The sequence below is a fragment of the Phocoena sinus genome, chromosome 16 (genome assembly GCF_008692025.1).
Source record: "Phocoena sinus isolate mPhoSin1 chromosome 16, mPhoSin1.pri, whole genome shotgun sequence".
NCBI lineage: Eukaryota > Metazoa > Chordata > Mammalia > Artiodactyla > Phocoenidae > Phocoena > Phocoena sinus.
In genome coordinates, this window is record NC_045778.1 from 66,964,113 (window position 1) to 66,979,420 (window position 15,308).

Below are 15,308 nucleotides of genomic sequence, written 5' to 3' on the forward strand. Positions count from 1 at the left end.
GCCTAGTTAGTGATGAGAAAATGCAGGCTTGTGTTGAAAATGTGGGGAATTTGGTTTCTCTCTAGATCAAGGTGACTTAAACAGTGGTTTTCATCAGCAAGACCAGTCAGTTCCTTAGACACACAAGGTATTTAGCTTATATTGAGTAATTTGAGTGACCTTAATAAGACCTAAACTTGCTCCCTCATTTTTGTTTGAACTTCTATTATATCTTTGTCTTAAGCTTTGCCCTCTCCCTGCAGAATTCTGTAACACACATGTGTTCTGTAAATCAGACTGACATCTCTTCCCTCCTTCATTTCTAACAGTCTCTTCCTTCCTTTGAAGACCTGGACATTCCCTGACCCCAAGTATTTCTGGTGGGGCCTTCAGTTCACCATTCCCCCAAATCCTGGCTGTAAAGGGGATGGGGAAGATGGGCAGGGGTGTCACATGACCCAGCCCCAGTGTGATTATTCTATCTCAATTCTCTGATCCTGAATGGGCAGGTGACTCTGGGATTTTATAATTGGGTGTTTAGACACAGAAGCCTTCCGTTCCCTGGATTACAGGCTGTGACCCCCAGAACTGCTGCCATCCAAGTTATATCTACTGGGAGGAAATAAATCTGCAGCAGGAGAAATGAAATCAACAAAGAGAAGCAGAAGGAAAAACACAGTTGAGAGACGAGAAGCCCTGAGGATGCTTATTATTTAGGTCCCCAGATTCAATCACACCTCAAGCTAGCCTCTCCTTCATCCTTCCCAGCTACGGAAACCAACAAATTCTCTTTTTGCTCAAGCTACTTTAATTTGAGTTCTGTCACCTTTAATCAAGAGTCCAGATTAATATATACCTAATCTAAAGCAAGTGCATGATTATTTAACTAAAAGAAAAGAAAAAAACCCCTAACATTTTGAGGTGGAAAAACATGATGGACACTGTAGAATGAAAATGCTTGAAAATTGCTGGTTTTGAACACAGTTCTACCTCCACGGATCCCTCTGAGATTCCACGGGGAAACTTTACCCTGTATGTGCGTACTTCTTTCTGCCACCAAAGACTTGTGAGTTCCCAGAAAGGACTTTTGTCTGCTCCAGGTCAGCTGGCCCCAAAGAATCATTTGCTGGGGTCACAGGGTCAAAAGCTCTCTTGGATGTTCAAGAGTGCCTGCAGCTAATGTAAAGATTTCTTGCTGCCAGATTGTTAAAAGGGATTCAAGCAGAAAGGTATGGGAGAAGAAAGTTAAGAGGGGAGGTGTGGAGCTGAAGCCAGGTGGAGGTAACCCAGAAGAGGCAATAACTCATGCTCAAGACAGGCCAGGGGATGGAAATAGGAGAAATAAGATACCAGGGTCAGTCTTGAGTCTACTGATGACAGGACGGGAAAAATCTGTTTTCAGCCTTTCTACGCGTTTATTAAACACAGTGTTTGATGGCTTTGAAGAACCAAAAATAAAATAGCTCTGGTCCCAAAGAGTCAGCAATAGAGCATACATCTAGGATGAATTCCTTCTGTCCCCCAGAGCTCAATCAGCTTTCTAAACTTATTTAACCATTGATCCCTTTGTTTCCTGAACCCAAGTTTCTGTTTTCATTGTTGTTTCAGATAACAGCGTTAACATCATCCGGTAGTATTAGGACTACCTTATCTTGCTTAATAATAGCTTTCATTTATTGAGTACCTGATATGCACCAGGCATCCCATGAAGCACTGGACATGCCGTATCTCATTCCATTCCCACAGCAGGCCTATTACTTAGGAGGAATCATTATCCCTATTTTACAGATGAGGTAACAGCCTCAGAATGGTTAAGTAACTTGCCCGAGGTTACTGCTGTTCAAAATGCTGCTCTGTGAGCTCTTTGCTCTCAGTCAGCAAGGGAAAAAGCAACCTACTCTAGGATATAAATCAATGCCCTGCTGCTTCCTTCATTGAGAAAGTTTTGCTTTGGGGAAAAAAAAAAAAAAAGTCAGCAGACTAATGGTGTTTTTAGTGATGTAGCTGATTACATTCTGGCACAAGCTCCTGGTCTCTTCCCTGACTGGTAACAGTTTATGGACTGAGGGTGGTCTTTGTGTAGCACTGCTGCCGATCACAGAACTACGTGAGGAGAGGAGCCAGGATTCAAACCCAAGCATGCCTGGCTTCAAAGCCTTGTCTCTGAAAAACACCCTACAACACTGTGAATCAACTATACTTCAATTAAAAAAAAAAACCCACCCTGATCTACTGTCTCCTGTAATGCAGTTCTACTGTCAGCCACAATTTACCCAGGTTTCAGGCCATACCAGTTGGATTTCCCAAGCTATTAGATAAATGTCCCCTCCCCAAAAAGTTTATATTCCCTTTCAAAGATAGACAAACCCATAGTCCAAGCAGAACCTGTAGAGTCTGTAAGACAAATACGTTATGATGTGGCCACAGACCTGGGAGCTGAGCTGACGCATTCCAGAAGCAGGGAGCATCTGAGCCACACACTGACTTGTGCCCCTCTTCGCAGGTAGGGGGGAGCTTGCCACAGAGTCCCTTTCTAGACTTGTTTCACTGTAGCTTATAATTAGGCAGTGTCACTTTGATGACTAAATGAATTAATGAGGATGACATGGGGACTCAGCAAAGGCTGAGATGGAGAGACTTTACAAAAATAAACAGCCAGAAAAAATTGTTCTGAAACAGTAAGGCAGACTTGTGGGAAGGCAGCATCAGGAATTACATGTGGCATCCTATGATGATTTAAATGACAACATGCCAGGGGCATCTGTTCCTCTCTCCATCCTTGAGTCTTGTCTGTATTTGTATTTCCCTTTGAAATAGACACATTCCCTTCTCTGACTCTTACAGGGATATTCTTTCATTTGAACATTTATTGAGTCCTAATGTGTGTCAGGCGTGATATTGAGTACTTAAGAAAACAAAAACAAAAAAAAACAGCCAAACAAACAAAAAAACCGAAAAAATACCCTGATGCATCACAGAATTTCAAATAAAGCAATCCTACAGTCTTAGACCCCATCCAAGGAAACCGAGAAATAAGGATCCAATAAAGATCTTACGATCACACCAGCTTATTACATAGGCCTATAGCTGAACTCTGAGGCAGGTTAGAACAAGTCTTCAGGATAATAATAATAGTAACAGGCAACACTTACTGCTGAACCAAATATTATGTTAAGTACTTCACACGTGTTATTGTATTTGATTCTTACAACAATTCTAAGAAGTAGGTCTTATTATTTGCTTACTTTCATGGATGGGGAAATTGAAGCATAAAGAGGTTACTTAACTTACCCAATGTCACACAATTAGCGAGTGTTATATTTCAGGCCAATGCAGCCTGACTGCAGAGCCCTTGTTCTTCCCTTTCAACTTCTTTGAAATGGACTGTCAGGTTTCCTTTCTACCAGCTGAAGCCTATTTTTTATTTCAATTAATTCATCAAGAACAAGAACGTGCTGAATTCAAGCCACCTATCTTTCCAGGCTTGGGGATGGCGAGAACAAGGAGGCCTGTGCCCTGGTCAGCTCTCTTGGCCCTTCCACTCTGGCTGGGCTGACAGGACACGTGGGCAAAACACCACTCACGGGCAAGATCCCTTTAGATATAATAGCATTGGATCACACTGCCGGGCCAAACTCCATGGTTCACACCATTTGCAAAGAGATTGGAAAGCAATCTAGAGTACTGGTCCCAAACTGGTGTACTTAAAAAATACTGATCTCCACCCCCCAGAGATTCTAATTTAATTAGGCTGGCATACTACACGAGCCTCAGAGCCTTAACATCTACCTCGGTGATTTTAACATCCCATAAAGTATGAGGATGACTGATCTGTTGTTCGTTGTGTAGTGAATCAGAGTAAAGAACTAGAGGGATCACTGCAGGCTATTAATTTTATACACAGTTGCCATATTACTACCTACTTTCACATAACTTATTTAGACATCTCAATCAATGAGGTACCTTTTGTTATACCCACTTTACAGGTGAGGGAATTGAAGAGCAGAGGGGAAAGCAACTTGCTTGGGGTAGAAATCAGAGTCAAGACTTCCACCTGAAGCTGTCTGCCTATAAAGACTGTTCTCTTAACCACTAGCCTATTATGCTTCCCCACAGAAAGAGAGAACTCTCAAAGGAGGTGGATCAGGGCTGTACCCAGCAGGACAGATGCAAGGTCAAGGAACGGGAAGCGTACATATAAGAAGGATGGGTGCTCAGCAAAGCCTGGATGTCTCTGGGCATAAATGCATATATATGGACAAATGCATATACTTCTGAGATGTTGAGAATTTCAGTCAAGAGCGTAACAGGCCATCCTCAGCGTGGACCAAGCCATTTTGGCTCTAACATTTTTGTCCTTCCTCTGACCAGGTCTGAAGAGAGAGGTAGGTGACCTAGGATGTGTGAAAGGCTGGGTAGGGTCACAGTGAGGAATTCCTAGAATGTGGTAAGTAAAAGACAAGTAGAGAAATGGGGGCCCCTGAGAGCAGAGGACTTTAGGAGCTGCAGTATCTGATATCTGGTCCTGGGTTTCCCCGGACATCACTGCTGCTACATTTATGACACTGACTATGTGTCAGGAAATGCTCTCTCTTCTTCACAAGATATTGATTCATTTAAGCCTCATCGAAGCCCTATGAGGCAAATTCTATCATGATCCCTATTTTACAGTTGAGAAACTGAGGCAGAGGGAAGTTAAGCAACTTGCCCAAGATCACGTGGTTATTAAATAGCAGAGCTGGAACTTGAACCCAGTAGTCTGGTTCCAGCACCTCTCAGCGATAATGACAATGGCTAACTCTTACTAGACTTACTCCGTGGGAGCCTGATGTTTCACACACATTACCTCATGACCTCCTTATAATCACTGTGAAATAGGCTCTACCGTCACTGCAGTCATTCTACAGAAGAGAAATCTTGGTACCAAATACCTCAGTCTGGCATTACCTGTGCTTTGGAAGCATTAAGGCAGGGGCTGGGCCCATCGTTTAGGATAAGTGGTGAGGGGAGAGCACAGCGGACAGGAGGCGCAATTTTGAGGCACCATTTTGAGATCTACCAAGAAACCAAAAGAAGCATTTTGAACAAGCAGGTGCGATTAGGCCAGGTTGGTGGGAATCAGCGGCATTCACTGGGGCTCTTTGGGAGGCCTTACAGAAGACACTACTCCTGGGAATCAAAGCAGACTGAGAATGGACTATGTTCATTGCCTATCATAAGTAAGGTGCCTACTTGAGGTCTAGAGAACTTGGATTCATTCAGCAAATACTTTTTGACTCTCTTCTATGGTCCAGGCACTGTTCTAGGAATTTGTAGTTTGCTGGTGAATGAAAGAGACAAAGGGCATGCATCTTAGAGAATCACATGTTCTAATGAGCAGCTTCTTAGCAGAAAAGGACAGATGAACAATCCCTACCCCTAGGGATGCTGAATGAAGGGTTAAGAGACCTGAATTCTAACGTGTCGTACACTGAAGCTCTCCATCATTCACTCTCTGGGTCTCAGTTTTCCCTTCTGTAAACTGGAGCGTATTCCTACTTTACCTGTATAGTGGCAACAGAGGAAGATAACAAATGGATGATCAAAAAGAAAGCATAGTGTAGCCACAAACAACAAACTCTCCTTCTGCTTTAAACCCACTTTCCCGAAAACTTTTATATAATTGCTGATAACAGATTGCTCAAGAGCGGCTGAGGACATGTTGCCTATTATTCTTCATTTGAGCTCCAGGACTTCTGCTCTCTAGAGGGCCTTAGCAGATGATTAACAAGTCGTCTGATGAATATGCAACGTGATTCTGTCTTAATAAGTTTCTCAGCTGTTGGGAACTTGACAAGGAAAACAAAGCCATAGAAAACAAAGCCGTGGAAATACGTAATGTGGAAAAACTGCCTGCCCACCTCTCAGAGCTCCCACAGATGGGTCTCTCAGCCACAAATGGGCCTGGGCTTTTCCAGAGATGCAAAATGCGCTGCTGGTGGGACACACCTACCCAGTCAGGGGTACCCACTCTGAAAGCATCTTCTTTCCCCTTACGATTTGCCTCCTCGGCCCTCCGTCTCTGAATTCTCAATACAGACACACACAGACAGACAGACACACACACACACACACACACACACACACACACACACACACCAGTTTTCCGTATCAAATCAGAAGCAGGAAATGCTTACTTAGGGACAAGCACAACAGACTGAGCTAGGGTCCTAAGATAGATAGATCCGTGTTAAAATCCCGACTTCCCCACTTACTAGCTACTCAGTCTTGGCAATTCATTTAATCTTTTTGAGTTTCAGTGTCATTGTTAGTAAAACGGGCATAAAAACCCCTATCTCGTGGTGTTGTGATCAAGATTGTTTGTAGAGAGAGCTCGGAATACGTAGGTGTTTAATAAGCAGTAGTGATTGTGTTAACTAATGTCATCATCACATCACCATTTCACATAAGATCAAAGCCTCCTTCTGAGTTTTTGTCGACATTTATTGACTTTCTTGTCCAGCATCCATTCCTCCCTTTTCTGATACTAGCACTCCGAATATCCTGTTCCCCAGCGCACAGGGGAAGGACAGAACCGACTCTACTAACCCCTGGCCACAGTGATTGGTTTTTGGAAAGAAGTTTATGACCCAATCCAAGCCAAATTGCTGCAGTCCTCTGACTTTAGTTGGAACTGCTAGAAAAAGTTCTCACCTTGTCTGGACTTCAACTCAGGAAAAGAGAAACCTGGAATTTCTAGAGGCACAAGGAGAGAGGATGGCTGAGACCAGCAAAGAAAGAAAGCAGAGCTAAGAAACAGACTGTCCTCATGACACTGTCTGAGCCCCTGCATCCAGCTGTATCTGAAGCCCTAGTACTTTCAGTTACACGAGGCAACACACTTGTAGCGATTAAGTCAATGTAACTGAAGGTTTTGGTGGGTTTGGTCACATGCAAACTAAACATCTCTGACTTGGTGCATTTCACTGTATATAAATTGTAACACTAGAAATGTATTTTTAAGTCAGTGTTTTTTTCTGAGCTCTATGCAGCTTACCATATCTTCCCAGGAACAATGCTCATTGCCATTTTTACCAAGACATCTCTATGTAACTCATTTTGGGCCCATAAATGTGGCCCAAGTGCTAAAACAGCAGGTTCACACCACCTCCTACACAGTATCTGTGATTTGACACAGCCTTGCATATTCAATAAAGATGTTAACTGATGCATCTTCTTCTGAACTCTGTGGGTTTTTAATGTCTTAAGATACATAGATTAAAATTCACAGCATTTGTAGGCACTGATGTTTGGTTTCAGTTTTCAAGATCGTTATTTTAAAATGTGGGGATCTTCCAGGAAACATTAAGGTCTTGTTTACATGCAAACTATAGTTTAATTCTGCAAATTGTAAGAGTTTCATGGAACTCTTTGAGGGGAATATACATGATAATAACCACAGTCAGCCTCCTGTCTTTATGTTTGTTGACATACGGTCAAATGTGCTTCATCATTATTCTTCAGTAAGTGCTATTTGTGTGTTTTGCGTTTCTCATTAACAACTGGTTTTCTTTCAGCTCATTAACACTTGGGCCAAGTAGGTGGAAAGTGTACATGTCCAAGCAGTACATGGAGATGTTGCAGGTGAGTGAAGACAGAGAGGAACCACAAAGGTTGTGACCGTCACAGGGGTCAGGGCGCTGCCCACTTCCACGGTTCTGAACGGGCTGGGGACAATGGAGTGGCATCGTGCTTGCTATTTACTCAGTGTTGGGTTCTGAGGGCAACCCACACTGTTCATGCCACGTAGCGACTGTTCTCCCTTGTAGCTAATGAATGCCCTTATGTCCTAGTTTACATTACAGCTACTTAGATTTAAGCATGCTTTTGAGTTGGACAGGCCTAAATCCCAATTCTGGTCATGACACCTTGATTTGGATAATTTACTTCAATCTAAGTCTGAATCTCCTCATCTTTAAAATGGGGGCAATCACGTCTACCTTCCAGGGCTGTGGTGCAGATTCAGTGGCCTAATACCTGTGAAGTACGCAGCACAGGCCCTGGTCCATGGATGGTCCTCTACAGCTGTTTGCCCCCTGGCTCTTCTGCTCCTCGTGAGCTGTTCATGAGTGTTTCCTCTTTGTGGGCCACCAGCTCTTAGAAGGACAGCACATGCTAAATGTTTCTGGAATGAATGCGTGAATAACAGTGACTTTAGTCATTAGTGCAATTATTTGATCGTCTCTCCTGCTAGCCTGGACCGAACTCCAGTAATAATCTCCAGGAGCTGGAGGAACGGGTTTACCTGTGCTCATTATCTTCTCCTCAGAACCGTGGCACATGTTAGGCATTAAATAAACATTTACCGAGCGGATGAATGAGTGACCAAAAGACACGACCATCATTATTGGAGGCAAGACGAAGAAATAGAGCTACCGGCCATAAGCGGTGCGTGCACATGTGTGTAGTGTGTCCACACCATTCCACTGTATCCGTACCCTGAGAGAGGCAGAGAAGAGGCTGTACTGAGCAAAGGGATATGGAGATAGAGACAAAATATGTTTAAAAACTTTAGAGAAAGGATGAAAGGGGAGAATCAAAGTCTGGCTTAGAGTTGACCCCATAAAAGCCATCTTTGGGGTTCTGGGGGAAGACCATCACCATTTACAAATAAGGGTAATTTTGAATCCCTCTTTAAAATATGTTTTCAATTCTTCTTATCGCATGAGTAGAACTACCAGGATCACTTTTGTTTTCTTGCTATTAAATTAATAGACTATTTTTTAAAAGCAGTTTTAGCTTCACAGCAAAATTTAATGGAAAGGCCACAGTTCATACGTACTCCTGATCTCCCTGCTTCCCTGACCCACCCCAACCCCCAAAACAGAGCCTCTTCCACTATCGACATCCTGAAACAGCAGTACATTTGTTTCAGTGAGTGAACCAACACATCACTATCAAGTCCACAGTTTACACTAGGATTCACTCTTTGAGCTTACGTTGTATGGTTTTTGACAAACGTATAATGCCATGTCACCACCATTAGTGTATCATACAGAATAGTTTCCCTGCCCTAATATTCCCCTGTGCTTCTCCTAGTCATCACTCCTTCCTCTGAGGCCCTGGCATCCACTGATCTTTTTACTGTCTCTATAGTTTTGCCTTTTCCAGAATGTCATATAGTTGGAATCATGTACCATGTTACATTATTAGATGGGCTTCCAGCACTTAGTTATATGCCTTTAAGTTTCCTTTATGTCTTTTTGTGACTTGCTAGATCAATTCTTTGTAGCACTGAATAATAATATTCCACTGTCTGGTTGTACCACAGATCATTTATCTACCCAGCTACTGAAGGGTATCTTGGCTGATTCCAAGTTTGGGCACTTATGAATAAAACTGCCATTAAGTATTTGTGTGCAAGTTTTGTATGGACATAAGTTTTGAGCTCCTTTGGGTAAATACCAAGAATTACTGTGCTGGATTGTATGGTAATAGCATGTTTAGTTTTGTAAGAAAATGCCAAACTGTCTTCTGATACCGTTTTGCATTCCCATCAGCAACAAATGGGGGTTTCTGTTCTACATCCTCACAGGCATTTGGTGTTGTCAGTGTTTTGGGTTTTAGACATTCTAGTAGGTATGTAGTAATATCTCACTGTTGTTTTAATTTGCAGTTTCCTAATTATGTATGATGGTGAACACCTTTTTCATGTTTATTTACCCTCTGTATGTCATCTTTGGTGAGGTGTCTGTTCAGATCTTTTGCCCACTTTTAAATTGGATAGTTCATTTTTTATTGTTGAGTTTTAAGAGTTCTTCGTGTATTTTGGATAAGTCCTTTACCAGAGGTGTCTTTTGCCAACATTTTCTCCCTAGATCACTTTCTAAACAGATGTGATAGAGCATATCCCATCTTACTTGTGACTTCAATGGGGATATCTCTATCATTTCAACATTAATATAATGTGAGTTATAGGTTTCAGATGAATAATTCTGCCACTGTAGAGGAAATCTGGATTTAAATTCCCAAATTACTGAATATGTAACTTGTAACTTAATACTTGTAACTTAATGCATATGGATATTGAATTACATGTCTTATCAAATCATGTTTCTCCTTTGACCCATTAATATAGATGAGTTTTATTAATAGATTCTTACTACTAAACTATTTTTACACTTCTGGAATAAATCACGATAGTATAATTTTAATACACGTAAATATACATTATAAATTATTTTAATATACATAACATACACAAATATATTATTTAGATTGATCTGTCCCACTCTCAGGTTTTAGTATTAGATTAAATCCATAAAAAGAACTGGTAAAATTACTTTATATTCTATAATAGTCTATACAGTATGAAATATATCAGTTTCCTTGAATTAGAAAAATCTTACTTTTAAAAACAAAATTTTTCTTTTATCTACATTAATTTCTATCTCCTGCTTCCTATTGTTTATTGCTTTTCTTATCCAATCTCTTGTACTTAGTATTTAGCTTATTTTTTTCTTGTATTGTTTAAGAATAGAAGCAGTTAAGAATTTGCCTCTGAGTTTAGCTTTGACTATACTTTCCCATACTTAATATTATTGTTAATTTCTAAATTTTAATTGTTTTTGTTTTGCTTTTCTCTTTGACCAAGACTTATTTATAATATGTGCATTTTTCAAATGAGTAGATTTGCAAAATATGTGTTTGCTATTCATTTTTAATATTATTTCCTTTAGGATAGTAAATTATTGCCTGAAAAAAGAACATATGATCTATCTGATTTCTGATACTTTTGGAATCATTTGGAACTTTTATATGGTCCAATATATATATATTTTTTGGTAAGTGCTTTGTTGGAATTTAAATTTTAAAAAGGTATATTCTTTGTAGAGTAGAAAGTTTGGTATATGTTTATTAAATTAACTTTAAACTTTTATTTTTCAAAAATCTCTAATTACCTATTTATTTTTATCTCTTGGCCTTTCAAATGCAAATAACCGTGTGCGAGCTGCCTACTTCATTTTCATCTTTCTGTCATTTTTCTTCTTGCACTTTTATTAGCCTTTGCTTTATGTATTTTGATGTCATGATATTTAATAGTTGTCACCCTTTTGCCTTTTTCATATGCATTTTAAAATAAATTGTCTTCTATACAAAGGATTAGATGTTTCCCAGGTATCAAATCAACGCTTTGGCGTTTCTAATATGGATTCAAATTCTGCCATTGCAATTTTAATTTCAATTTTATTTAAATTCATTCAGCTTCCTTTTATTTCTTCCTATATCCTGTCTGAATGAAAAAAATACATTTAATATATTTTGAATAGTGCCTGGCACAGAATAAGTGTTTGGCAAATGCTAACTATTGTTATTGTTGACATCTAATTTTTTTTGCAGAGCCTATTTTACAGAGAACATATTTTAAAGCTATCAAGGATCTGCTTGTTAAAGTTGACAGATTTCCTGTGTGTTTCATGAATGCCCTCTTTCTAGGCCACTTGATAGCAATACTCTCCTTTTTGTCATAGGCTCTATGAAGCTCTGCAGCATTCTGTTTTCCCATCTCAACCTGCTTCTCCAAGCTTGATGTTTGCCCTTAAACAAGTTGGGTGTGTTCTCTTTGATCCTATTCACTGGACCACTATTTGCTTTTAGAATCCCCCACCCAAATCTTAACTTGGAGGGCTGGATGCTATAAATTGCATTTTTGGTTCAGCGACCTAATGACCAGTATGGCAAGGGATGGGAAGAGGCTGAAGTCCTAGGTTGGCTACTATTGAGAAAACTCTAAGCCATTTGCTCTGTATTGTTTAGTGAATCATTTATGATGAGGCGACATTTTTCAACCAGCTTTATATTTGGTCTGGTCTTTTGGCCAGGGGCAACCGGCAGCCCTACCCAGATTCTTACCCAACTCCATTACCCACTGCCACCTTTTCTTCTCATCTGACTGCTATGGAAACCCTGGGATCTCCAGTAGCACTGACTTTGAAAGCCACTAATCTGTATGGTCAGTTCAAGTCCCACATTTTATGCCACACAGCCTCCCTGTACTCTTAAAAACTAGGGGTTCCTAGCAGAGGTGTTCTCCTTGATTCTTACTGGGCGGAGATATCAACGTGTGCATTGTTCCAGTTTGCCCAGGAGAGTCCCAGTTTATACTTGTTATAGATCAATTAATGCCTATTGATTATTTTAATGCCTCCTTTCATTCTCAAAAAGTGTCCCTGTTTGGGATATAAATAATTTTCATATGAGTGATCTGTCTAGATGTGCTTGCATAGGAGGTGGCTCTATAACGAAAGAGCCGAATCTCTCTGAAAGGGACATAGGTCTGGCACCAGAAAGTAACAGATCTTTCAATAAGAGGGTGAAAGTCCGATGAGGTTGTGTTTGTGACAGTAAATGCCAAGCTCTGTATTCATATGAGGTCATTCTCTCTGTTCCGTTTGTTTGGAACCTTTTCTCAGAATCAACACACTCCCTCGGGAAACCGTATCAGAGTTCGTACTTGGAAAGCAACATTTCTAACACATCGAACTTCAGAATCAGAGGCCATCTCTCTCTGCTCAGCCTCACTCATCTCCGGCTCATTACTAATCCCTTAAGCTCTTGGATGCTACAACTGACACACATCTTTAGGTGACAGAGAGGCTGATGCAACCATAGTAAGTTGTCAGCCAGTTCAACCCTGAGCAGTAGGAGGCAACAACAATAATTAGTCAGAATAAGTGTAAAACCCGAAGGGTAATGAAGTATTCCATGTTCCATTAGGTTACCAGGCAGTCAGGGGCCCTGTAGCAGCTCCAGTCTGCTGGCCAGACTGACAAATTTGTGTCGGAGTCATCTGGCTCCGCAAATAACGAGCAGGCCTATCTGGCAACAGGATGGTTCTGCTACTTCCCAGGTAGCAGAAGTACCTGCTTCCATTAATCCCTAAACTCCAGCACTCCAGCAGAGGCAGGCTAGAGTCTTAAAGTTTTCCTCCCAACATCTGAAGGCCTACCTAAGTAGGAAGCCAAGGCGGCAGGTAGAAAGAAGGTTTAGACTTTGTAAGATGCTAGGTGCTGGGAGAAGGGAGTTGGGGCACAGGGCTCTCTTGCCCCACCAGCTCTCCTGCCTTTCAAGCCATCCCTGGGGACAGTAGCTATAATCCACGTTTGGCTTTCTATCAACAAGATGAGGAAAGGAGGTGACCACTGGCTTCAGTCTTGCCCTTCACTACTCCCTGTAAGAGCAGTGCTCAAGAACATGAGATTTGAACCCAGACAGACCTGGCTTCAAATCCTTGCTCTGCCACTTAATAACTGCTTTCTCGCTGCCTCAGTTCTCCGTTCTGTAAAAGGAGGATAATAAATACTTTCCTTGTAGTGTTGTTAGCATGAGACATCAAGGAGATGGCATTTACAAAGTGCTTAGCTCAGGCACTGGGACATAATGGAATTTAACTAGCCTTTATCATGGTTAATATGTGTTGAATGAGGGAATCACTGAAGTTATGAATGAATGAATGAGTGCAATGGGACTAGAGTTGGGAGTGGAATGAATGAGTGAATAATAATTGAGTCACAACTCTGAGCCAGGCACTGTGCTAGGCACTGGGGTAAAAATGGTGAGCAAAATTCAGATGCCATCCCTGCTGTCATGGACTACATGTAGTACTGGAGCCAGACCTTAGTTATAAAAGGAAATACAGCACTGACAAATGGACTTTTAAAAATGGAGTGAAATGCTCCATGAGAACATAAAACAAGGGAACCTGATCTTAGAGAAAGCTTTTCCGAGAAAGAGCCATTTCTAGAGACGTGGTCTCAGACATGAGGGATGAGGGGTTCATGAACGATAGTGGTGGGCATTCTAGGAGAGGGCACAGCTTGCATGGAAGCCCTGTGGTAGAAGGAAATACTGTGTTGTCAAGGAACCAAAGAAGGCAATAATGCATCTTTGAGATATTCAACTAGGCAACTGGATCCATGGAACTGGAAGTCAGAGGGAAGTACCAGGATCCTAAGGCCATCTCCATGCTGTCAGCATGTGGGCCTGGATGAGCTGCCATACGAGGCCAAAAGTAAAGAGAGGTTTAGCAGGCAACAAGGAGAATCGGATATCATGTAAGCCAGGGTATTTCAGTCACTATTGTTGCGAAACAAATAGCCCCGAGATGCAGCAGCTTGAAACAACCATCATTTTGCTGATGATTTTGTGCGCTGGGAATCTGCAAAGGGCCTGGCTCAGCAGTTCTCACTTGGGGTCTCTCACGCAGATACAATCAGATGTCAGCTACGACTGCAGTCCTCTGAAGGCTCAACTGGGCTGCGCCTCCAGGTTGCTCACTGGCATGGCTGTCAGTGGACACTGGTTTCAGCTGGGGACTCAGCTGAGGCTGTTGACTAGAGTGCCTATACAGGACCTCTCCAACACGAGTTTCATGAATTACAGATGGTTTTGCCCAGAGCGAGTGTCCCCAGAGAAGCAGGAAAAGCCTATTACTAGGGCTTCTCCAACAAGAACATCATAAGTTTTAGATGGTTTCACTAGAGCAAGTGTCCCCGGAGACGCAGGAAAAGCCTATTACCACCTAGCCTCAGAAGTCACAGAGTCTACTTATCCTGCACTCCATTGACTGAAGCAATCACAAAGCCAATCAGATTCAAGGGGAGGGGACACAGACCCTACCTCTTCATGGGAGGAGTGTGTAAATGTTGAAGTCAGGTTTTTAAAACCACCACACAAAAGAAAAAAGAATGATGACACCTGTCAATCGTTGATAAAAGCTCAAGCACAATGGGACATGGAAAAAAAAAGATAGGATTTAGGAATGTGGACATCACCGTTGACCTTCACCCACGTGCTACACAAGACACATCAGAGTTAAATTGGCCCTCATTATTCACATGTATGTTTTGTAACCTCAGTAAACTATAAGGACTTGTTTTCTGCTGTAGTTCCCACAGTGCCTCGCATAGAAAACCTGAGCTCTGGTGAAGTCTCAATAAATATGCTACTTACTAGTATGTCTGGGTCACAGGCTCGGAAATCCACAAGGGCAGAGGCTAGGTTATCGGGCTCTGTCTTCCAGTGCCTGAAACAGCGCCTGGGCTATATGAGCGCTCAACACCTATTTTTTTTTTTTTTTTTTTTGCGGTACACGGGCCTCTCACTGTTTTGGCCCCTCCCGTTGTGGAGCACAGGCTCCGGACGCGCAGGCTCAGCGGCCATGGCTCACGGGCCTAGCCGCCCCGCGGCACATGGGATCTTCCCGGACCGGGGCACGAACCCGTGTCCCCTGCATCGGCAGGCAGACTCTCAACCACTGAGCCACCAGGGAAGCCCTCAACACCTATTTA